The 25779-nt window shown below is 43.7% G+C and overlaps 1 long non-coding RNA gene across 1 annotated transcript; it reads right to left on the bottom strand.

Annotated features, from left to right (window-relative positions):
• Positions 1-1090: 1090 nt before the first annotated feature.
• LOC145518614 (uncharacterized) lies at positions 1091-15119 on the bottom strand. The gene is made up of 2 exons (XR_014063032.1): positions 14413-15119; positions 1091-3184 (listed from the first exon to the last, which is right to left on the bottom strand). It is a non-coding gene; the product is annotated as an uncharacterized LOC145518614 (long non-coding RNA).
• Positions 15120-25779: the final 10660 nt, after the last annotated feature.

The raw sequence follows: 25779 nt of genomic DNA, 5'->3' as shown, positions 1-25779 counted from the left end.
CTGACCCAGAGATCGAACACATGTCTCCTGTGACTCCTGCATTGGCAGGAAGGTTTTTACCTGGCGCTACCTGTGTATATATCATTATGTATAACCCTAGCTCTTGAGGGATATAATAACAGTACCTTTGAGCTGTTTTGCAGATACTGAAACCCTACTAGGTGGGAGAAGTTAAAAGTATGCTCTTATAGGCACAGAGACCCCAGACCTGTTGAAACCGGAAGGTTGATGATGCTGATCCCCATTTACCTCACCACCAACCAATCAGAAAAATGTTCATGAGCTGATCAAGCCCTCTTTGAAACATTACTATAGAACTCCTTACTACCCACTCCAGGTGGGGACACACAGTTCTGAGGACATTAGGCTGCTGTGGCCCCCTTGGCCTGGCAAAGCAATAAAGCTATTCTTTTCTACTTTATGCAAAACTCTGAGATTTAATTTGGTATTGGGGTACAGAGGCCAGATTCAGCTTCACTAAAGGCAAGGGTGAGAGGATTTAGATGGTAATGTTTGCCTCCTGTTATCTGAGTAGTGTTGGAAGCCCTATGACCTGCCAAGGGCAGGGAGATGCTTTTATAACCACCCAGTGTGGGAGGAGGTAAGTGTCCTTCAAGCCAATCCATGTGTGGGTTGCCTTCTTCCTAACATAGACCAAGAGATTCTTTAGTCTTAGATACATACTGTCCTGTTTCATCAGATATTTTAGCCATAAAATCCCGAATCTGCAAGTGTTCCTGTCTGCACCTGACATTGTCCATCTAACTTTTACCCAAATGATCTCTGCTCTTCTGGGTGGAAATTTCCCTTCTTGTAATGTGAACCTGATCATGTTTGTTCTCACACCGTTTAATCCTCTGCGAGTCTGAGTGCTCTGTCACTGTGCTTCGGGATCCCACTGTTTCTCCCATGGGAGATGAACATCTAGCTCTCAGGAAGGCAAGAGCCTGGAGGCAGAGCCAGCTGGCCAGCATCCTACTCCTATTCTGTGATTTTATCAGCGTGCTGCACTTAAAGAGATATGCAGAAATAGTCAAACCAGAGATCACACGATCTCATACTTTGTGTTTAGAATGAAAAATCAAGGTGATCACTGATTAAATAGATTTTTATTGAACATCGGTTTAGTTTCAGGAACATTTCAGATACATTGTCAAAGACTTAAAAGTTTGTTCTGCACCCAGCACTAGTTTTATACCTTTACATTTTCATTTCGTTTTCATGAAAACCTTGTGAGGTAGACACATCATTAATATCTCCATTCCACATATGAGGGAATCTAGGCCTAGAGAGGTCAAACAGTTTGCCCAAAGTGGCACAGTTGGTGAGGGGCAAGGATGCTGGGATCTGCCAGGCAGTCTCATTCTGGCGCCTGTGTCCAAACTCCATACGCTATGGCCTTCTTATACTCAGAAGGACAAACTGGTTACAGATGTGGTTGCAGATGGGCATCTTGGCAGTGCTCTCAAATGAGTTTTCCAGGCAGGATATTTCTTTAAGGTACGATGGTCAGTCTCATGTATAAACCATTGATTTTTTTAGTAAAACTTAGTATATACTAGTAACACATACCAGAATGAAGCCATGCTACATGATAGTAGAATAGTTAGAATATAAAATTACCCTGTAATGAGGTTTCACTGATTTTGTTTGAGTTTTTCTTTCCTTTTCTTTTTTTTAAAAGATCTGGTCTTTCCCTTCTAGTTATGAGTGCCTGTAAACACAACGTTGTCTTTGAGCTGTTGTAGGTACAACAGCCAAACTACACCAGCTGCCATTTCCTGGGGGCTTATACGTAGCTCTTGCTAAACATTACCTTTTAAAATCCTCAAATTGACTTTAAGTATTATTGTCCCCATTTTACAGAAGAGGAAACTAAGGTTTATACAAGGTTAACTGAGGCTCAGGGAAGCTACACCAGGACTAGTAAACAAGAGGGGCAGGATTCAAACCTGGTCACCCTGAGCCCCAGGCACATACATATAATCACCAAATAAGCTTCCGTGTGTGGAGACTTGGTGAACCCTGGGTATCATGAGACCACACTGGTGTCAGAGGACAGCTTGTGAACACAGGCTTCTGTAATTCCATCAGCAAATATAAGCCTAGCTAAAGTACTGGGCACACCCCGAGGAACACTGTTTAAGATGGACTTTTTTTGGCCACGCTATGCAGCATGTGCGATCTTAGTTCCCCGACCAGGGATCAAACTCGCGTTCCCTGCATTGGAAGTATGAAGTCTTAACCACTGGACTGCCAAGGAAGTCCCAAGGATAGAAATTTTGAAAGAGAAATTGGAAGGCAGGTCAGGATCCCTTCTTTAGTAGCAGGTAAAAATTATTGCGGGCTTTCCAACTCCCTTACATGTATTCTCATTCCATTCCTCATCAAACCATATGTGGTAGGTACAATGGTTGTTATTATTCCCATTTTATAGATGGGAAACTGAGTCACAGATATATTTCTTAACGAGTAGCTCTCTTTGCGTGGATTTGTTAGTAGACAGTGTGCCAAGCTTATATAATGGGCTGTGTATAAGAATTACATTTTGGTTTGACAGAAAAAAAACAAAATTCTGTTAAGCAATTATCCTTCAATAAAAAATAAATTAATTAAAAAAAATATGTTTTGGAACCAGTCATGCTGTGACTTGCAATTCCATTGCATTGTGCCATTTTCGTAGATCCAATTTCTTTACTTAAACTCTTAGCCCCTTTGAGCAGGAGCCCCATTTTCTAAGGCTCATGCTCTCCCCCGGGTGGTCCAGGGCTGAAGCACAGCCCATCCTAAAATTCTTACTGTGTGTCAAGAGCATGTGAGTGGGTCTAGTTGTGAGTGCAGGCACAGAACTCTGTGTGTGGAAAGTTGCACTCTGGCTCACTTTTGAAGCCAGGGCTCCCCTTTTCTCCTTTCCTGGGAGCATGAGAGTGTGATAACAAAATCAGTCATTTTCTTAAGAGAAACGGTAGTAGGTACTTTCAGCCACAGAAGGCGAATCTCTTCTGTTTCTCCAAGGACTGGGCTTTGCCAGCCCTGCTGTAGCTGGTTGAAGGGGACCAAACCTCTCAGGAAGACGGACTTGGTTCCGTTTGACCAGCCAGAGCAGGGGGCAGCTCCTGGGGGAGGTGACTGCAGCCTCTACGGCGAGGATTCTTGGTGTGTCCCGAGCATCCCTGGTTCAAGCCTGCAACACAGAAGGAGCTGGCATTAGCATGAATCAGATCCTGGGAGCTTGCTTGCCTTGCCCAGAATGTTCTCTCACTGGGTTTGTGAAAATTATAAGTAATTTGTATTTTACATTGCACAACTTTATTTCTTTTATCCTTATTCTTTTTTCAAATATGAAATTGTGAAGAACTAACATGATATAGAATTGTAGAATTTGGAAAATAAAAATTTCCCATATTTTTCTCTCCTCTGATTTTCCAAAACAACATTCTGAAGTAAGCTTTTGAATATTTATATCATAATTTTTAAAATACTTTATAAGTTTAATTCAAATGCAGTAGATTTATGAAAGAATAAATGTAACATGTGTGTAAATTATGATACATAGTGATGAAATCAATACCCACAAACAACTGTTTATCTTAGAAAAAGAACTGGTGAAATCAATACTGTTGAAGCTTTCTGAGTGCTTTTCCCAGTTTATCTCTTTAGTTTCCCCTCATAGGTAATTATTATCCTGAGCTCTGTTTTTCTTACAATTTAAATGTTCTTCTTTATAGTTTTTACCATTTTTTCATGTATTCCTAAATAATATATTGCTTGGTTTTTTTTTTTAACATAATAATATCATATAGGAGGTATTCTATTGTGATGGTATTTTCACCTATAATACCCATATTTTGTGGCAGCTGTCATTTATTAATTTTTGTTATTTTTATAGTTTTCTACCATATGAGCATATGTCAGTTTCATTAGTCATTCTCCAGGTGATAGTGAGGTTGTTTGGTTTTGACAAATGGCCAGAATTGACTAAATGGTTGTCCCAGGGAGGTTGGGAAATCTCTGATTCTTATATTTTTTAAAGGAGAAGTCTGAGCTCCAGTGTGTAGGAACCTGTAGGCTGACCTTGCAAAGGAAAAGCAGCATTGACCAGTACCAAACATCTGATGGTGGGCCCAGAGATCTGGTAAAAACTGCTCTTCAGGTGATTCTGAGGCAGCTAAAGTCTGAGAACCACTGGGTGAGCAGAGGTACCCATTGGTTTCTCTGTATTTCTGGGAAAGTGTGGCCAAGGGGTCAAGGAGTTGATTAAGGAGGATAGCTTCCCCAGGAAGGTGGCCTGGCTATCTTCATCATGCATTTGAGCAGGTGAGGGAAGAGATAAGAAGAAAGGATATTTTGAATGATGCTCGGAAATTGCTCTTGGGAGTGGGCTTTGCCAGCCCTTTTATATCCTCTCCCTGAAGATGGGAGTGAAATGAAGCAGAAAGCCTGTGGCCTTGGAGTCACACTTACCTGGGATCAGATCCCATGGATGCCTCCGGGCTCTCTTGCTTTTCAGAAGTTAAACCTCAATTTATGCCTCTGTGCAGTGAGGGAGCATACCTACCACACCAACCTGTTGTAAGGCTTAGTGGAAACAAAGGAAAGAGGTCCAGGGGACCCTTTCAGGGGTCATGAGAAAGTCCTCGGGACAATTCCCACTGCTTTTGAGGTCAAGAGTTTCACTCTCAATGCCAGTTTGTCCTTCACATGTTTCCCTTCCCTTGACTGCAAGTATTTTCATTTTGTCTCTGAAGTTGTGGAAACCACTGATGGGAAAAAGCAGAGCTGGTTTACCTAGCCAAGCAGACCTCTGCCAGGGGGGTCCCAGCTTGAGAGCACTGCCTGGGATCAATAAGACACCCCAGAAACCAAAGTGCTCAACAAAGCACCAGAGAAGTGGCAGGTGTGACAGTTGTGGTGGAGGACCAGGAGTCCCATCAACTGTGACTGGGTGCAGAGTGATGCTGGCGCAGACTTTCTTGTTTTGAAGCCCCACCTCCTTGGCTGGCATCCTGCAACTCTGCAATTAAGTACCTCATCTTTACCCTCTGCTCCACCTGTGACACAGCTCTCTTGCAGCCACAGCTTATGGTTCACTAGCTCTTCCCCCAGCTACTGCTATCCTAGCCCAACCATCCTCTGGTTCCTTCTAGGGAGCAAGAGTTAGACAGGCAGCCATGGGGTGGAGGTCAGCCAGGTGGAAAAAGTGCATTGTCCAGCTCATCAGTCAAGCCCCTGGCACTGCAATTTCCTCAACTCAGGACACTGGTCTTCATCATCTCTCTCCTCTTCTTTGCTCATGTCCTGCCTCACTCACACATTACAACCCCAGTTTCTGAGCAGATGACATGAAATCAATCTTAGGGTAGGAAAAGGAAAACTATCTTTGGAGCAAGCGTGATTTAGAAAAGGGAAGGACTGTCACTGAAAAGAAGCACAAGTTGGAGGCATCTGCCCATTTGACAGGTTTGAAGACAAAGCAACGCTTGTAAAAGAAGGGCAATAATTTTCTTTGGGAGATAATGTACCATCATATACCCATGTCAGCGACATTAGTCAAAGCACCATGATCTAAAGGAAGGGTTTCTCAACCTCGGCATATTGACATTTAGATAAGTCTCTGTTGTGGAGGCTGTCCTGTGCATTGTAGGGTGTTTGGCAGCTTCTCTGATCTGTGCCCTCTTGATACCAGTAGAACTGCCTAGTTGAGACAAACAGGAATGTCCCCAGACATTGCCACATGTGCCCCGGGGTGGGGGTGGGGGGCTAAATTAACTGTAAGTTTCTGTGTTCTATCCTGTAGCTGCCCCATCTGTAGTAATTCCCCCACATTCTTCTAAGTTTCCCCCAATTTTCAAGGAGTCCAGCTTGGCTGCCCTTGAAGGACATCTGGTGTCCGGAAGAGGTAGGCAGGTGACGTCACCCGTGTTGCTGCAGTCGGGGGAGGGGTCCAGCCCCTTGTGCCCTGGGTGCTGCCGCCCAATGGGGATGGCGGCCTTCAGTGCTGACCGCGCAGCCTTCACCTGCCATCGGCTGTGTAAACATGGCGGCCCCTGCCTTCGTCCTTTCCTTCCCTCCTTATCCCAAGTCCTCATTCTGGGGCTTCTCAGTTCCAGTTAACAGCTCCTTCCTGCGTATCTCAGCACACATCCACCCAATCTTGTGGTGTCTCCTTTTGTTGTTTTGCTTGAGGACTTGTAGTTGAAGTTTAGTGTGGTCCCAGCCCTCATGTCACACACTCACCTAACAAGAAGGAAGCAGAGCCCTGGGATGCCAGAAGCGCCGCCCCCACCCCCCAACCCGGGGCTGGGCGTCAGTGAGGGAGGGAGACCCTTCTCAGAGCTGGGGTTAGCGGATCGCTGAGCCTTGGGGGACCACAGTTTCTCCATAATTGAGGCTTTCCTCTCTACGTCCACCTCCTTCCTGGTGTGGGTTCAGGCCCTTTAGGCTCAAGGCTGGGAACAAAGGGGTTCAGGGAAGAGAAGAGAAAGGGACTAAGCCAACTGGATGAGTGAATCACTATTCTAGCACCTCAAACCTTTTCCACAGACAACCTCTTTCAGTACTACTTGACAACGGGTTGTGATACAAAGAGGAAAAGACAGCAGAGCAGGGTCAGGGGACTGGCTGTGTGATAAGGCTGGATCCCCCGAGACTTCCAGCTCCTACCCATTTGCAGTGAGAACCCTTGGAGATGCAGGAACTGCCCTAGACACCAGTAATGATGAAGGAAAGCGATATAGCCAGGTATGAAGGCTTTACGGTTCAGTTTGGTTGGTAGAAACATCTTTCAGGAGCAAAAGGACAGGAGGAAGGAGCTTGGATGGTGAGGGCTGACCTTGTGACAAAGCTTCAGGTGATGTGTGCTCTCCATGAATGAGGAGCCAAGTGTGGGAGGACGGCCACGGAGGACACTCGGGGACCACAATCAGTGTGCCTGATCCTTGGGTGGAGGATGAAACCTCAGGAGGGAGAGAAGGGATGCCAGGAGGACTCCAGGCGAGATTCAGAGGTTCTCCCTTTCTTGGAGAGGATGCCTGTGGGCACAAGGCCGGGATGGGGAAGAGGGGACCAGGTGCTCTGGGTGGGACCGTGGGGCCGAGGAGAGGCGCTCGCCGAAACCACACACTTCCTTACATTCCATAGCAAAGTAATCCGTATGGGGATATAAAGAAGCATGTGGCCTTGGGAAGCAGTCTTGGCCCCTGCCTGCTTCCTCCCTCGTCCGGATGCAGCCCCACATCTCAGATGGGGGCCCCTCCCACTCTCCTCCTCCTCTAGGTGCGGAAGCTTGGAGGGCAGGGCTCCCGGGACCTCATGCCATCACCCCAGCATTCTCCTCAAACCGTCCTGTTGTGAGGCATACGGGTGCTTTGGGGTGGGGGTGGGGGTGGGGTCCAGCCCTTGCTCTACTGTTTGCTCAAGAAAAAATGGCACCCAAGTTTCTCTGGCTTATTTTGATTCAGTTATAATGTATCGAAACTTTTATTATTACTATTCACTAATTTGCCTTGGTTTTATACAGGTCAATATGATTCCGTTTTAACGTTTGGAATCCCATGAAGGAAAATTAGAGAGAAAGAGAAAGACAGGGAGAGAGAGAGAGCGGGCGACAAAGAGCATCCTAAAGAGATGCTGTTCCGCACATGCGCAGTGAAGGACCCCTGCTTGGACCGCCCCAGGCCTTCCTGTGCTTCGTACTGTATGTCTGTCGCGGGCGCAGTTGATGGGCCGCAGCTGCCACGCAGCATTCCGAGCATCATTGTTCATTGTTGGAAGAATCTTTTTGTTCAGCTTCTGTTCCCCCTCGCCTATCACCTGCCCTACGATCTGTGAGGCCCAAGTTGCAGAAAAGTGAGGGACACTGGCAGCTGGGGAGTCACCCCCAGTCTGGACAGGCCACCCCGGCTGAAGGGTGATGGGGTTTTCAGCTTCAGAGGATCTGATACTCTGCCAGGAAACAGAGAGGATGCTTGAGGGAAGAATTGTGCCCCAAAGAAGGTTTGGGCCTCACAGCGTTGACAAGGGCAATCAATGAAATCTAGTAAAAGTAACACAAATAAGAACAAAAATGTTTTCAAGCATGTTCTCTATGACAGAGATGGTTTTTGGTGCTCTGACAAGTTCCTCGAATCCTCCCTATTCTATGAAATAGCTGTTACCTTCATCTGGTTTTACAGATCTGGGTTGTAGAAATGAATTGGTTCAGACATATGTAAATGGTAAGCCCTTAAAAAAGTGAATCAGGTTGGAAGAACAGTCTTGGATCAAGAGTCTTGGAGCTTGGGAATTCAACAGGAAGCAAGGGAAGAAAATGTATATAGTTTTTATACTCTGTCAACATTGATTCCTCTGAAGCTGTACTCTTGAGGTGGTGGCTTATGTACCATACTTTTTCTCAGGAAAATGACACCCCAGTCAAAATCTTTATGGCTGATCTCAGGAATCATCCAATAACTCATTTAATCCAATCCAAGGGCTTATGTATCAGCTTCTACTGTGAAAACAAAGTTGTCCCCCATAGTTAAGTACAACCTTAGTGTGAATGAGAATGTGGGACTGTCCTTTCTCCCCCAAGTTTGGGGGCTGTGGTCAATTAAAACAAGGGCTGGTGGGGAGGAAAGACAGAGGGACCAAGGAGAAGATGTAGCTGTGCCTTTGAGAAGATCAAAATGTCTCATCTCTTCCACTGAACCAGAGAACTCAGAGTTGAGTACAGGTTCATTTTAACTGGTTAAACCCTTCACATCTAGATCTGAAATGCACATGCATGGCACGTGCTTTTCAGGAATGAGGATTTGCATAAATGAGAGAGACTGAGTTTTTTGGTTCTGAGAACTAGAAAGAGCCAGTTTTAAGAGACCTGTCCTTCATAAACCAGCTGAGGGCCAGAAGGTGATTAATTCATGTAAGGATACAAAAAAATTCAATTTCCCAAGAAATGATGCCAGAAAACCAAGACCATGCTAACCATCCCTGGGGTGAAACTATCTCTAGCATTTGGATGTGAATTATTTTGTCTTTTGGTCAAGCCCAATCTCATATTGTCAAAAGATTATTTAAAAGTTCCTTTCAAAATTTCAGAAAAGACCCAACAATAAACTTTGAAGAACCAAATACTTGATTGTTTTGAGTCTCATCTTACTTTTCCACGTCATCTAACTTAAAATGTCAGGAAGGAAGTTCATGGAAATTCATGGAACAGATGAGGAAATGAAGGGAAAGGTAGGCTGGAAAAACAAAACAGAGCAAACAACTGCAATAAAATCAGAATTTTTCAGACCAGGCATAAATGGGAGGAAAAAAAATCTAGGATGGGACTATAAAGACATGTTTCTGAGTTTTGCACAGGGCAAGGGACATTGATACAGCAACTGGCTTTAGGTTTTTTTCCCAGATTACTTTTTTAGCTTCTTACCTGCCCAAATCTTCTGACTCTGGCTGGTGGTGTTAGTAGGAAGGACGGGGAGGGATGTTGTATGACATAGCCACGAGTGTGCTCTATGATGTTGGTGAAATCACTACCCTTTCTCTCTCATTCCTGTAATAGTTGTATAACCCCATCTGCCCACCACAGGGTAGGTTAAAGATTAATGAGATAACACATGTGGAGGGTCTTGAGTTTCTTAGAACAGGCTGATGGCCATATAAAATGTCACTCAACATGTTATTGAAAACAAGATTTTTTTCCCCCTCCCTTTGCCCTGTAGTCAGACAGTTGATCACAAGACTTAAATTTCCCTTGTTCTTGAGAAACTCCATTTAAAAGCATTCAGAACTTAAGTAGCAGTCAAGGTAGCATGAAAGGCATAAGCAGAAATTACAGTTCTTTCCTATTTCTTTCACCAATCAGGGCAGTATTTGAATATAAGTGTCTCAGAAACAACATGAGAAGGAAAGATGGTGGTTTCCCGTGAATGGCCTCAGAAAGACTCTTGCATTTGGGCAAAATCAAGGACAAGCTACGACAAGGAGAAGTCTGAATGATAGGCAATGGAATCTTCAAGATTACTGATGGCAGAGGGGTGTAGGCAGGAAGAACCTGGCTTGGGCATCTGTGCATTCTGGCTCTGTGACTCTGAGCAAGCTACTTAACCTCTCTGAACCTGTTTCCTCATCTGTAAAGTAATTGTAATGCTACTGATTCAACAGGAGGCTTCAGTGAAATAGATGCATGTATAGTGCCACAAATACAGTATTAGAAGTCTAATCAACGGTCTTTATCATCCTTGTTACTATTATTTAACATATTCTTTATTAATTAATATCAATATGGCAACAGAGACTACCCACTCCATGGAGGTCCTTATGTTTGACCCATTTTAAAGAGTTTCATTCACGTGACAGTTGTACAAGGGGTGGTTCTAAGATATTTGGGAAAGCTTAAATATTTTCAAAAAATATATCTTTCACAATTTTGGTTTCCCTTATTTAAAAAAACCCCATTTGCAATAATTTCATATGTCTGAAAAAGATTTGTTAAGGAAGGAGATTCATCAGTATCATGTCTGACAAGAATCAACAGAGGTTTTGAATATCCAGAGCTCCAGTCTCATTTTCAGGACTTTTAGGAAAAGACATGAATGGTAAGATGCTCAGACTATCCCCTTATCCACCTTAAGGCTTTGCCCTCTGATGACAGAGCTGACCCTAGCTAGTTAGCCCTTTGCTGGATGAAGAGAAAGCAAGACTGCAGGAAAATCACCCCCATCTCACTCTCTGAATTTCGAGTAGAAACATCTTAGTTTTCCCTCTCCCTTCTCTGCCCCATAGAAAGGTCTGATAAAAGTTTCTTACAATAGAACCCCAAACTTCATGCTTGTATGGGGATTAGGAGCCTTCTGGTGTCTGCAGGAGGGGCAGTCCACACAGATGCATCTACCTTGGGAGTCTGAGCTCTTGTGACCTTCTGTACCGGAATCACTGCCGGGGTGCTCAGTGGCTGCCGTGAAACAGAAGCTATTCTGGAGTTCACCGAGGCTCAAGCCAAATTATTTGGGGCTTACCATCATCTGGCTGAGGGGGTAGGAAATAAAGCAGTGGCCCCTCCTTTTAAGGCAAGCCTAGGTTAATGTGTAGAGACAGAACCTTATTTTTCCAAAGGCTCAGCCAGACATCTTGCTATTTTTAGAGGACTGGCCAGTCCTGAATGTTGATTCCATCATGGGCATGAGCCCCATTTTAACTTCGTAGGGACAGCCAAGAGCAAGGGCAGCTCTCAAACCCATCTTCTCTCCCTGCAGGCACCCTGCCACCTCTCTCGGTGGCATTTCACCATCACTGCCGTGCTTACCCTGTTTCTCATCAGAGCTGGAGTGCTGAACTGGTACTTCGGGGGAGGCTGGGGTGAAGGGACGAGGAGAGAGAGCCAGCGTGATACTAAGTCACTTACTTCTTTATGCTTCCAGCCATTCTGTGAAGTACCTTTCATTACACAGGATGAAACTCACTCCAGCAGGTTAGATAACCTGGAGGCAAGGAGTGGTTAGGAAACACCCAAATCACACAGCTGATAAATAACTAACCTAGGACTTGAAGGACCTCTTTGACCCAAAGCACACATTAATTTCATGTGCTGTGTATCCCAACCTCATCTGAGCCTAGAGCTGCAGAGGCACCTATTAAAACCCCTGTTCCCAACATCCTAGAGCCACAGAATCAGAATCTCCATGGGACTGGCCCGGCATCCACATTTTAAACAAGGTTCTTCTAGGGGATTTCTAGGCTCTGCAAATTTGGGAAAGAACAGCTCTGGGAGAGCTGCTTTCAAACTTGAGAGAACATTAGAATCATAAGGGAGCTTTTTAAAAGTGCAGATTCTTCTGCCTTGCCCTCCAAAGCTCCTGAGAGAAGCCAGGGAGCCTGGGCTCAGGAATCTGCATTTTTGCAACCGTTCTCAATTGATTCTGCTGCAAGTGGGCAGAAGACTTTGAAAATGAAAAACAGGGACCTAATAATAAACAAGAAAGAGAGAAGTGGATACTAAAATAATGAAATCATTTAATACTGGAAAGGACTCGTTTGACAGCAGTCCAAGGAAAATTATTTAGTTTGGATTTAAGGAAGAATTTCTTGCAGACATGACGACAAATGGGTGACCTCTTTCTACCATGTGAACAGTGAACATATTAGTAACAGAAAGGGGAGCAGGCACTGTGGTCCACACCTGGCCACTGACGTCTCATCTTTCCCATGTTCCTGAGTCTCAGCTTCTACCTGGAATGTTCTTTTCCCTTTGCTTATCTTCACTAGTTAAAAATTCTCTCAAATCTCAGTTCAAAAGATACTTGCTCCACAAAGTTTCGTCTCAGTTTCCCCTCTTCTTCTTCCTTGTTTCTATTGTTTGCACCTGTCATTGGGCATGCATCACATCTCACCCTGCTGTTGGAGTCCCTGGGTACCTGTAACACACACATTTCCTCACAAAAAGGGCTAGGACCTGACAGCTTTGTTTTTGATTCCCCACACCACTCGGTGAAGACCTTTTGCTCAGTAAGGGTGGAGGAGATAAAACCATCACCACTGCTACTCTTACTACGTAAGTGTTCTCAGCACTGTAACAAGCAACTTTTATTAAATATTCCTATTTTGCCTATGAAGGACACAAGGCACTGATTGAGAGATGGTTGTTTGTGGAGGGGTCTCTTTTAGAAGCGATAGTGCTGGAGGCGACCAGAGTCCCGCCTGTAGGGAGATCTGAGCTCTGTGTTAAGGAAAGAGCACTTTAAAAAACCATAAGCTTTGAATTTGGTATAACAAAGTCCTCTGGAGGGCTGGCTAAGGCACAGAATGCTGGCCCCACCCCAGGAATGCCTGACTCAGTAGATCTGGATGTGAAAAAAAAGTGAAAGTTGCTCAGTCTTGTCTGACTCTTTGTGACCCCATGGACTATACAGTCCATGGAATTCTCCAGGCCAGAATACTGGAGTGGGTAGCCTTTCCCTTCTCCAAGGGATCTTCCCAACCCAGGTCTCCCACATTACAGGCAGACTCTTTACCAGCTGAGCTATGCCTGGGAAGCAGTAGGTCTGGAGTGGGATCCAAGACTTGGCTCCTGGGTGATTCTGATGCTGCTGGCCTGGGAACTACACTTTGGGAGCCACTGCTCTAGTTCAGTAGTGTTTGAACAATTCAAGGGCAAAGAATCAGCCCTTACATTCTGAGCTTTCTAAAAATGAGGAGGTGAGGAAGAGGAGTAAAGCCATACAGAAGCCAGGAAGGCGTGAGCTCTGTTCAGGGGTGCGATTGTAGGAGCTTTCACCAGTGAGGGTGCAGAGAGACAGGCAACACTCTAAAGACAGAAGCCCAGTCTATGAAGTTACTAAGTGACTAAAAGAGTTTTCAGCTTGAGGGGTTGTTCACAATTGGGGGCCATTTCTTTGGCTCCCAGTTCTTACCAAAAAGCTTCAAACGGGGTTTGGTGAAGAATGGATATCAAATGAAGTGGACATTTTTCTTGAGAAGCTGTTTCAGCGGAAGGTCTGCTGACATATGACCTCACATTGTATTTGCAGAGGGATCATAATGATAACATAAAACAATAATATAGAATATTGATAAAACTCTGTAGCTCCAAAATCTCTCACTTTTTTTAAAAAAAGTACACCTGTTAAAGTGAGTGAGGATCAAGAATTGCTTAAGATGCAGGGAACACATTAGAGAATCTGGTTCTTGTCCTAGTTTTCCAAAGAAGTACATTGCTCAGGGACGTCTCAGTTTTTTAATAAGATGTAACACTTCATATCGTCTTAGTGGGGACGTCTGTGGGGTCATCGGAAGAAACTACTCCCATTCAGTGATTATTTGAGATACATGACAGATTAGAAATAAATGCCTTTGCATTGCTTTGAAGAACATTTCAACATACATTCAAAATAACCAAGGCACTGAAAGGGCCAGAGGCCAGTTCAAGGTCACGTGCTGTCCGAATCTTGTCTATCCCTTCCCCAACCCTACCTCTTCTTTAGGCCATGGAACAGCCCCTAGGCGACTGTGGAATTTCTACCCTCTTCATCAACTCTCTGTCTTTTCCACCCACCCTCCTTCCTCTCTGCTTTTGCTTCAAGCCCCAGCACATAGGGTTCACTGTCGGGACCCAGCCGACAAGTCACTCCCACACACCAATCATGCGGGCTGGGGCGATTTCTCTCCTCCAATTCCCCTGGACTGGCTCTGCCTGATGGAGCTGGATTCCAGCGAGGTCCTCCCCCGCCCCTGTGGGATGTAGACGTGAAGCTTCACCTGCTTCTGAAGACACCGTGGAGCTGGCTTCCGATGACAGAAGCAGGCTTCCCGCAGGGCTTCCCCAAAATGCACAAAGAGAGAAAGACAGATGGGCCAGGCAGGAACGGCCAGAGGACAGTTAGAGGAGAAAGGCCCCCCAGCCCCCACCACCCGCGGGAGCAGCTCTGTACCTACCTGGGGAAAAGTTGCCGGCGGGTCCCTCCTCTGTATGCCTTCTTCCCTGGTAGGCTCCAGCCCCGTGGAGGTGTTTGGAGCATGGATTTTTTTTTTTTTTTTCCAGAGCTAGCAGTGTTGGCTTGCATTTCTATGCCTTCCTGTCAGAATTCTCTCAAGGAAACAGCAGCTGGTGAGCTCAGAAATGTCAGTCAGAATCTTGGCCTAGTTTGGGGCCTTGAAGATTCTTACAGAAAGTTAAAAAGGTTTCTGGGCCAGTGTCTCCTCTGGGTTTTCCCTCTCCTGCTTCTCACCTTTTCCATCTTCCATTTTATTTATTTATTTTTCATTTTTACCTCAGGCTCTGGCTACTTAAATCGCCTGCCTGTCTTTCTGATGGTTCCCTTTTGAGTCTGGCTATGGCGCTTCTCCCGGTCAGCCAAACCGCCTGGTGATTTTCTAAGCATTTAGCTTGTGCACTTACTCCTTATTTTGTCTCCTTACTTGTTCCCTTTTCCTGTTTCCTCCTTTTCTCTTCACGCATATCCTTTTAATCATCATTTCTCCTTATTTGTGTCAGGTCCGCTTACTGGTCCTTTATCCCTTTAGTTCTGTTTTGTTTGGGTCTTTTTTTCACTAGCTTTACCTCTCACTGTGTCCTGCCTAGCTCTGCTGCCCCCTCTCCACCTGTTCCCCGGGCAGGCTTGCTCTCTGCCTCCTCTGTCTCTGCCCTCAGAAGGCCAGCCTCTGCCTTTTGTACCCTCCAGCCCTCCGCCCACCCCCAGCATGCTCTCCCACCTGTCTGTGTCTTTTAAGGGCCGTGGTCATGTCCATGCCTTCTGTCCACCTCAATCACTGCAGTGACGGGCCTCTGAAAGCTGTTAAATGACACCTCTTCAGCTGTCCCCTCGCAAGGAGAAATGCCCTTTGCTAAACCCTTTCAAACACACACCAGTCTATAGTCATGCTTCCGTTTATGGAATACGCTGAAATGATGCATCGATTATTTTCAAGAGTACAGAACAGAAATTTATTTCGAGTGAATGAATCTCCATCTCTCGGCACTAGATTTCTTTGAAGTGATGTTAATATATAGCTTTTCTGGTGGCTCAGATGGTAAAGAGTCCACCTACAATGCAGGAAAACTGGGTTTGATCCCTGGATTGGGAAGATCCCCCACAGAAGGGAATGGCTAACCACTCCAGTATTCTGGTCTGGAGAATTCTATGAACAGAGGAGTCTAGCAGGTTACAGTCCATAGGGTTGCAGAGTTGGACATGACTAGGCGACTTTCACTTCACTGATCTGTAACACCTCAGATACAGTCCTTTTAGCTTTTCTCAATTTTGGCCATTTTTCGAACCAGAGAGTGTTCCTAGTGGACTGATGGAAAACGTGGCTAGCTGGGGACTTGAAAAGATGCTCAGTTATGTATATTTAGTATATCTGTATGTGTGTGTGTATGTATGTTTGTGTATGTGCTCAGTCGCTCGGTCGTGTCAGACTCTGCGACCCCATGGACCGTAGCCCACCAGACTCCTCTGTCCATGGGATTCTCCAGGCAAGAATACTGGAGCGGGTTGCCATTTCCTACTCCAGGGGATCTTCCAGGCCCAGGGATCGAACCCACGTCACTTGTCTCTTGTGTCTGCTGCACTGGCAGGCAGATTCTTTACCACTAGCACCACCTGGGAAGCCCCGTGTTTAGGGGTAGTGCCTGCCAAATTGCAGTGTAACACAGAAGGCACTGGAATCATAAACAAATGTCTTCATTCCCTGACTTGAGAGGCTTAAACAGTTTCTTTTGAGGATAGGATGTATATCTGGAAAAATAAGCATATGAAAAATATGATAATTGCAAACTGATAGTACAGTGAACAGTGCTATTGGCATTCAGAAACAAGGAATGATCAGTGGGGGTCAGGTTGGGAAAGCTTCCTGGAGGATGTTGGGTTTCACCTTGGTCCTGAAGGTAGGGGGGCTGACATACCTGGAGAGAGGAGAGAGGGACTTTTCCAGGTGGGTGAACCCTTGAGCAGATGCCTGGAAGCATAAATGTACAGAGAATGCTCAGGAAATCCTGATTAACCTGTGGCCAGATCCAGGACTTTGTAAGGGATCAGCCGGCGGTGCAGTCTTGGACACGGAGCCCATATACTCGTAGTGGGAGATTTCTATTTCTAAAAAAGAGTTCCTTTAGCCAACCCACACCTTGATAGGTGCTTAATTTTATTTATTTACTTTCCTTTTTTTAAAAATTTTTTTCTTCTGTTTTCTAGTGCCTTCATTTCAAAAAGAAAAAAATGCTATAGTGTTATGATTTGTACAATTTAAGCCTGTGTGGATTCTTTGAGAATTAACATCTGAAAAACCACAGTCTGAAATCTGTTGCTATTGAATATAGAGAGAAATGATTTCTTTCCAAAGCCCAAATATTAAGATTCTGTTTCTTATTTAATTCTGGCATTTGATATTGAAGGTCTGCTGTTATAAATGTAGACAACTGCTCATCCCACTCATTTTCAGTCTGTTCCCAGTTCTGTCTCCTTCATGAGCCTGCCCCAAACTCTAGCTAACACCAATCTTTCCCCTTGCTAAAGGCTCTGATCCCAACTTGGCTGGATTATGCATTTGTTATAGGGCTATATATACTTTATTTTTTAAAATTAATTAATTAATTTTATTTTTGGCTATGCTAGGTCTCTGTAGCTGTGTGTAGGCTTTCTCTAGCTACTGTGAGTGGGGGCTGCTCTTGGTTGCAATGTATGGGATTGCGCTGGTTTCTCTCGCAGAGCATGGGCTCCAGGGTGTTCAGACTTCAGCTCAATAGTTGTGGCTCAAGGGCCCTAGAGAGAGGGCTCAGTAGCTTCAGCAGGTGGGCTCTAGAGCACTGGTTCAGTAGTTGTGGTGCACAGGCTTAGTTGCTCTGTGGCATGTGGGATCTTCCCGTACCAGGGATCGAACCTGTGTCCCCTGCATTGTCAGGTAGATTCTCAGACACTGTCCCAAGGAAGCCCAGGCCTATGTACAATTTAATGTGTCATTATACTGTTTTAAAATTTGTGTCACAATTTTTTGTATGTGTACAAGTGTTGAATTTACAAGGCTGTAAACACCTCGAGGTCAAATTTACACTTATTTTGACTTCTCTTGACTCCAGCACAATGTAAGGCATACAGTGGGCTCCTAAAAATACAGTGGCACTTTACAACAAAATTTAAACCCATCAGCCACCTGCCAATGGGAGGTAAGCATTTTTTAAATGTTGTATAAATCTTTTAGCTCTTCTGAGATTTATTGAGCGCCAAAAGAGGGAAATGAACTTAACTGAATGATTTATCAGGATAGATGGTTATACTTCACATTTTCAAGTCACATTTTCTTGTGAGCCTCAAAGACTGCTTGGAACAGGTAAGTCAGATATAGATATTTTAATTTGGAAGATGACCCATCAGAGGTACAAAGAAGGGTCTTACTGAGGGCTAGACAGCTAGTTACTAAAAACGTTATTCTGAAATCCAAATCTTAGGACTCCCAATATATTTCTTTTTTTTTTAACCTTAGGTTAGGAATTCTGATTTCCCTGGTAAAAAGCTACTTTGCTTTCCCTAAACAGTCATTTAAACAAGATTGTTTTTAAAATTTTATTTATTTATTTTTATTTTTTATTGAAGCATAATGGCTTCCTAGGTGGCTCAGTGGTAAAGAATCTGCCTGCCAAAGCAGGTTTGATCCCAAGGTCAGGAAGATCCCCTTGAGTAGGAAATCGCAACCCACTCCAGGATTCTTGCCTGGAAAATCCCATGGACAGAGGAGCCTGGTGGGCTATAGTCCATGGGATTGCAGAAGAGTTCAACATGACTCAGCAACTGAGCACACACACGGTTGATTTACAATGCTGTGGTAGTTTTCTGGTGTACAGGCCAGTGATTCAGTTATATAAACCAGGTTGGTTTTTAACAAGGCAAATTGATGGGTGAGGTAGAAACAGTAATGAGGAGTGGGAGGCTCTTTTCCTGAGCTCTTTCCTGGTGAGGTGCTCTTCCCTGTGGAAATCTCCAGAATCCAGGGAAAGGGTAAACCTAGAGCTAGTCTGAGCAAAATTATCCTCACGATTAATTATCTCATTTTGTCATTTCATTTAATACGTGAGGAATCCTATAGCACAGGGAAGTATAATCAGCATCTTGTGATAATCTATACTGGAAAAAAACCTGAAAAAGAATATATACATACATACATATATATATATATATATATATATATATATATATATATATATGTAAATGTGAGTTTCCCTAGGTGGCTCAGTGGTGAAGAATCTGCTTGCCAATGCAAGAGATGCAGGTTTTGATCCCTGGGTCAAGAAGATCTCCTGGAGAAGGAAATGGCAAATGGCAACCCACTCCAGGATTCTTGCCTGGGAAATCTCATGGACAGAGGAGCCTGGTGGTCTACAGTCCATGGGGTCACAAAAGAGTTGGAATCTGCTTGCCAATGCAAGAGATGTGGGTTTTGATCCCTGGGTCAAGAAGATCTCCTGGAGAAGGAAATGGCAACCCACTCCAGGATTCTTGCCTGGGAAATCTCATGGACAGAGGAGCCTGGTGGTCTACAGTCCATGGGGTCACAAAAGAGTCGGACACGACCGAGCAACCAAGCAACAACAACATGTAAATGTATTAAATATATATACACACATATATATATCTGAATCACTTTGCTGTATACTTGAAAATAATATAATATTGTAAAGTTACTATACTTCAGTTAAAAAAAGGAAAAAAAAATACAAGGAATCCAAGGCCCAAGTTGGCAAAGAGACTTGCCTTCATTCACCAAACTGGCATCCTCTGACCAGCTCTGTGCTCTTTTTATCATATGGTCAATTGGCTCCTGTTGTTAAACAGCCCCTCAAAAGGGCTTTTCCCTACCAAGGGGACCCCGGGACAAGCAGTGATGGTGGAGGGACTCCTCAGGATGACTTCTTCACGGCTGCAGACGACCCCCCAGAACCCCTCCAACAGTGAGCAGAAATTGGGGGTGGAGGGGAGAGGGGGAATCCCTCAGGGTGATGGGAATGCAGAAAACAGATTGTCCCGTGTAGAACATGGGCTTCACGCTTTGCAGTGGGCTCAGCTACTGCATTTCATAAGGGTGATAATAATAATAATGAAATCATGAGATGATAATAATAAATCCTTTGAGATGCTGCCAGAGTTGTGAATAGGAGGCTTTAGACACCAGTGGGCAGCTGCTTGGCTAAATGTGGCCCCCAGTTGTCAAGCAGAGACCCACCCCGATACGAGAGAAACAAGTCAACAAGGATGTGCAGGGAACACACAGGGCAGAGCTGCTTGGAGGTAAAGGTTTCAGTGGAGATCCCATTTCTGCCCTTGAGAAGTCGCCCAAACTGTCAAATTTGAATTGGAGGCATTAATGGCCCAGGCACTGGTTTGCATGAATCAGAGATCAAATATCATATGCCCTGGTTGGTAATCCTGGTTTCAACCAAATTGTTGACAGCTGCAAGCATCATGAAGCTGGACACCCCTGAAGGTAGGGTGAGCAGGAAGTTCCGCTAACTTTCTCCTTTCCAAGTTGGTTTGGTTTCTTCAGAACTGGAAGGCAGGACTTTCTACGTCCTGTGTGGGTGCCAGGAATCACGGACTCTCATCTCGGTCTCCTCATTTGCAAACTAATGGTATTAATAATAAGTGAACTACCTCCCTTATTTGGAGGATTAAATGAAGTAGCTTATTTGCTGTGAGATATCTCAGGTGGTGCTAGTGGTAAAGAATCCTTCTGCCAGTGCAGGATATGCAAGAGTTGCAGTTTCAATCCTTGGGTTGAGAAGATCTTCTGGAGTAGGAAATGCAACCCACTCCAGTATTCTTGCCTGAGCCTGGCGGGCTACAGTCCATGCGTCCCCAAAGACTTGGACACGACTGACCTTGGGTACCTTATTTTTGACAAAGGAGGCAAGAATACACAATGGGGCAAAGACAGCCTCTTCAATAAATGGTTCTGGGAAAACTGGACAGCTACATGTAAAAGAATGAAATTAGAACACTTGCTAACACCATACACAAAGATAAACTCAAAATGGATTAAAGACCTAATAGGCAGAACACGCGATGACGTAAATCAAAGCAAGATCTTCTATGACCCACCTTATAGAGTAATGGAAATAAAAAAATAAATAAATAAAATAAAAAAATAAAATAAACAAGTGGGATCTGATTAAACTTAAAAGCTTTTGCACACTAAAGGAAACTATAAGCAAGGTGAAAAGGCAACCCTCAGAATGGGAGAAAATAATAGCAAATGAAACAACTGACAAAGGATTAATTTCCAAAATATACAAGCAGCTCATACAACTCAATACCAGAAAAACAAACAACCTGATCAAAAAGTGGGAAAAAGACCTAAAGAGACATTTCTCCAAAGAAGACATACAGATGACTAACAAACACATGAAAAGATGCTCAATATTGCTCATTATTAGAGAAAAGCAAATCAAAACAACAGTGAGATATCACCTCACACTGGTCAGAATGGACATCATCAAAAAGTCCATACACAATAAATGCTGGAGAGGGTGTGGAGAAAAGGGAACACTCTTGCACTATTGGTGGGAATGTAAATTGATACAGCCACTATGGAAGACATTATGGAGATTCCTTAAAAAACTAGGAATAAAACCACCATACGACCCAGCAATCCCACTCCTAGGCATATGCCCTGAGGAAACCAAAATTGAAAAGACACATGTATCCCATTATTCATTGCAGAACTATTTACAATAGCTAGAACATGGAAGCAACCTAGATGTCCATTGACAGCTGAATGGATAAAGAAGCTGTGGCACATATACTCAATGGAATATTACTCAGCCATAAAAAGGAACACATTTGAGTCAATTCTAATGAGGTGGATGAACCTAGAGCCTATTATATAGAGTGAAGTAAGTCAGAAAGAGAAAGATAAATATCATATACTAATGCACATATACAGAATCTAGAAAAATGGTACTGAAGAATTTATTTGCAGGGCAGCATGGAGAAACAGACATAGATAATAAACTTATGGACATGGGGAGAGGGGAGGAGAGGGTGAGATATATGGAAAGAGTAACATGAAAACTTACATTACCATATGTAAAATAGATAGCCAACGGGAATTTGCTGTATGTCTCAGGAAACCGAAACAGGGACTCTGTGTCAACCTAGAGGCGTAGGATGGGGAGGGAGATGGGAGGGAGGCTCAAAAGGGAGGGGATATATGTATACATTGAAGGGTTTTGTTTGGAAGTGTTTTTAAAAACAAAGGTTAAAAATAAAAAATTTCTAAAATTTTGAAAATAGGCAGTTATAAGAGTTTTTATTCTTAAACATTTTAAACTCTGAAGTCACACAGTGATGGAACTAATTCCTAAAGATGGTGTGATCACTCACCTAGAGCCAGACATCCTGGAATGTGAAGTCAAGTGGGCCTTAGAAAGCATCACTACGAACAAAGCTAGTGGAGGTGATGGAATTCCAGTTGAGCTATTTCAAATCCTCAAAGATGATGATGTGAAAGTGCTGCACTCAATATGCCAGCAAATCTGGAAAACTCAGCAGTGGCCACAGGACTGGAAAAGGTCAGTTTGCATTCCAATCCCAAAGAAAGGCAATGCCAAAGAATGCTCAAACTACCGCACAATTGCACTCATCTCACACGCTAGTAAAGTAATGCTGAAAATTCTCCAAGCCAGGCTTCAGCAATACGTGAACCATGAAATTCCAGATGTTCAAGCTGGTTTTAGAAAAGGCAGAGGAACCAGAGATCAAATTGCCAATATACTCTGGATCATCGAAAAAGCAAGAGAGTTCCAGAAAAAACATCTATTTCTGCTTTATTGGCTATGCCAAAGCCTTTGACTGTGTGGATCACAATAAACTGTGGAAAATTCTGAAAGAGATGGGAATACCAGACCACCTGACCTGTCTCTTGAGAAACCTGTATGCAGGTCAGGAAGCAACAGTTAGAACTGGACAGGGAACAACAAACTGGTTCCAAATAGGAAAAGGAGTCCGTCAAGACTGTATATTGTCACTCTGCTTATTTACCTTATATGCAGAGTACATCATGAGAAACGCTGGGCTGGATGAAGCACAAGCTGGAATCAAGATCGCCGGGAGAAATATCAATAACCTCAGATATGCAGATGACACCACCCTTATGGCAGAAAGGGAAGAAGAACTAAAGAGCCTCTTGATGAAAGTGAAAGAGGAGAGTGAAAAAGTTGGCTTAAAGCTCAATGTTCAGAAAACTAAGATCATGGCATCTGGTCCCATCACTTCATGGGAAATAGATGGGGAAACAGTGGAAACAGTGTCAGACTTTATTTTGGGGGGGCTCCAAAATCACTGCTGATGGTGATTGCAGCCATGAAATTAAAAGACGCTTACTCCTTGGAAGGAAGGTTATGGCCAACCTAGATAGCATATTTAAAAGCAGAGACTTTACTTTGCTAACAAAGGTCCGTCTAGTCAAGGCTATGGTTTTTCCAGTGGTCATGTATGGATGTGAGAGCCGGACAGTGAAGAAAGCTGAGCACTGCAGAATTGATGCTTTTGAACTGTGGTGTTGGAGAAGACTCTTGAGAGTCCCTTGGACTGCAAGGAGATCCAACCAGTCCATCCTAAAGGAGATCAGTCCTGGGTGTTCATTGGAAGGACTGATATTGAAGCTGAAACTCCAATACTTTGGCCACCTCATGTGAAGAGTTGACTCATTGGAAAAGACCCTAATGCTGGGAAGGATTGGGGGCAGGAGGAGAAGGTGACGACAGAAGATGAGATGGTTGGATGGCATCACCGACTCGATGGACATGGGTTTGGGTAAACTCCGGGAGTTGGTGATGGACAGGGAGGCCTGGCGTGCTGCGATTCATGGGGTCGCAAAGAGTCGGACACGACTGAGCGACTGAACTGAACTGAACTGAATGGCTGATCATGTTGAGGTTTGACAGAAAACAACAAAATTCTGTAAAGCAATTATCCTTCTATTAAAAAATAATAAATTAAAAAAATCTAATCAAAGGTCATGCACTGTAAGAAAAAGAAAAAAAAAATGGAGTCCTGGACGGTTGAAGTGACTTCCCCTGCACTAATGTCATTCACGGAATAATCCTCAGAGCTGGGATCAGAACCCAGGCCCACATTCCTAATCTCACAGAGTCAGCCGGGCTTGTGCTGAAGTCCTGAGCTGCGGTGCTGTGTGCTCAGTCACGGTCCGGCTCTTTATGACCCTCTGGACTGCAGGCCTCCAGGTTCCCCTATCCATGGAATTTCCAGGCAAAAATACTGGAGTGGGTTGCCATGCTGAAGGGCAAGCGAGAACAAAGAAGATGGCGGTGGTGGGAGGTACCTGCGGCGGAACGCTGACGTAAATGCGCAGTGTTCTTTGAACGAGATGAGTCCCCCAAGCACCGCTACTGTAGCACAGGGTGCTTTTCCCAGGGTGATGGCAGCGCTGGGAGGCCTTGGCCACCAGCTGCTTCCCCGAAGCTTTCCCAGCTGCTGCTCAGACCAGCGCTGCGGTGGGGGAGCCCCGTGGTGGGTATTCCAAGAGCGCGGATTCCTTACAGGATGGGGCAAAGCAGGTCAAAGGCAGAACAGTTGAAGCTGTTTGGGAAACAGGTGGGAACAATGAAAAATTCATTTGGTTAAAAGTGGACTTAAGTCAACACAGAAGTTGTCCCAGTTGCTTGGTTTGGGAAGACAGTCCATGTAGTGCTTAAAAGCTTTCCTTCCTTTCTTTCACCCACACTGCCTCCCTCCTTTGTTTTCTTTTCTTTTTTGCTCTCTTCCCTTCTTTTTTCTCTTCCTCTTCTTCCCCTTCTTCTTCCTTCTTCTCCTCCTTCATCCCCCTTCCCCCTTTCTTTCCTCTCTTTCTAAGTCTCTCTCCCTTCCTCCTTTCTTGTTCTTTGTTCTTTTTAAATTTACGTGTGAGGCTTGGTCCGAATTTAAAAGAAACTAGAAAAGTGATTGAACTCTCTGAAGAGATAACTAAATGAAAGTTGATTACCAGTTAGTTGATTTTTTTTTTTTCCTGTCCTATAACAAGAGGACTTGATTTCCATGCCGAGGGCAGAGGGGGGTAGGGGGTGCGGGTTGAGGGGGAAGAGATTAATTAAATGTAAGGGAAACTGAATTTTATCCGGTCCCCTGGCCTGGGTCAGATCCATGCTTTCACACATTTTTTTCATTTAATCCTCACAAAACTCCCTTGCCCCCCGCCATTAGATGATAAACTCTTCAGTGGCAGGGGGTGTCTTCTTTGTCTCTGGTATTCTGTCACAGATTTCTGTATTCAGATTATTATTTTAAAAAATGTAGCCTATGTCTTTTTTGTCTCTGCTCCACTTCATTTTGAAGGGGACATATTCTCTAAAAGATTTAATTTTAAAATTATAATTATTTGAAAAACTTTATATTTCTGGTTTATTATAAATATTGACATAAGTTCAAATATTGTATCATTCTTTTGAATACATGCAATGAAACCTAATCCATAGCAATTTGACATTTTTCACTTTCTTTAAAAGAATATGAAAGCGAGCTTTTCTAAACAGTTGGAATTTTGTAATTTTTTTTTTGAAACTTGTATTATTCTGTCTCATTTCTCACAACAAATTTTACCCTAAAGAGTACATTATGTTTGAAAATATTTTATTACCCTATCAGATTTTGCTACAACAAAATATAAATATCCCAAGATGGAAATTAAATTTAAGAACTTTCTAATTAAAAATTAAAATAAAAATTATTTTAATTTCCTGAGACTTCCAGAGCTAAGATTAAAGTTTTTCCTTTGGACTGTAGCCCTCCAGGCTCCTTTGATAATTCTATCATTACAATTATTACTAGTACTGAGTTACTCAAAATAGCATAAATATATTGCAAATAATATTACTAAATGTAAAAATTAATATTTATTGGAAATGCATCTCTCATGAGATTGATAGGGCTTTAAACATTTTTTCTTGGGTTCATACATCCATGGTTGGATATTGCTAATTGTTAGGGTGAAGATTCAGCATCAACTACCCCCCCCCCCACATTTGTAGATATGAACACTGAGAACATTTGTTCACGTAAATAAGAAGATAGGAATGGAAGGAATTTTATGGTGGTGATCTCTCACAATTCTTTGATTCACATCTGATTTTATGCCAGAAGTTAAATAGTATCTTGTTATCAAAATTATTATTAATGATCCATCACTCACAGCTTGTTGAGATTCTCCTTTCAATTTTGTTGAAAACTACGAAATGGGAACTTGACTTGCAGAAGAGCTTGTTACTTTGTTATTTTGCTGGGAGAGGCCCTGAGTGTC

This window comes from Giraffa tippelskirchi, chromosome 8, assembly GCF_054371585.1.
Source record: "Giraffa tippelskirchi isolate mGirTip1 chromosome 8, T2T-mGirTip1v1.2.pri, whole genome shotgun sequence".
Taxonomy (NCBI): domain Eukaryota; kingdom Metazoa; phylum Chordata; class Mammalia; order Artiodactyla; family Giraffidae; genus Giraffa; species Giraffa tippelskirchi.
The sequence above is the reverse complement of the archived record's forward strand: the minus strand, read 5'-3'. Positions and strand labels throughout refer to the sequence as shown.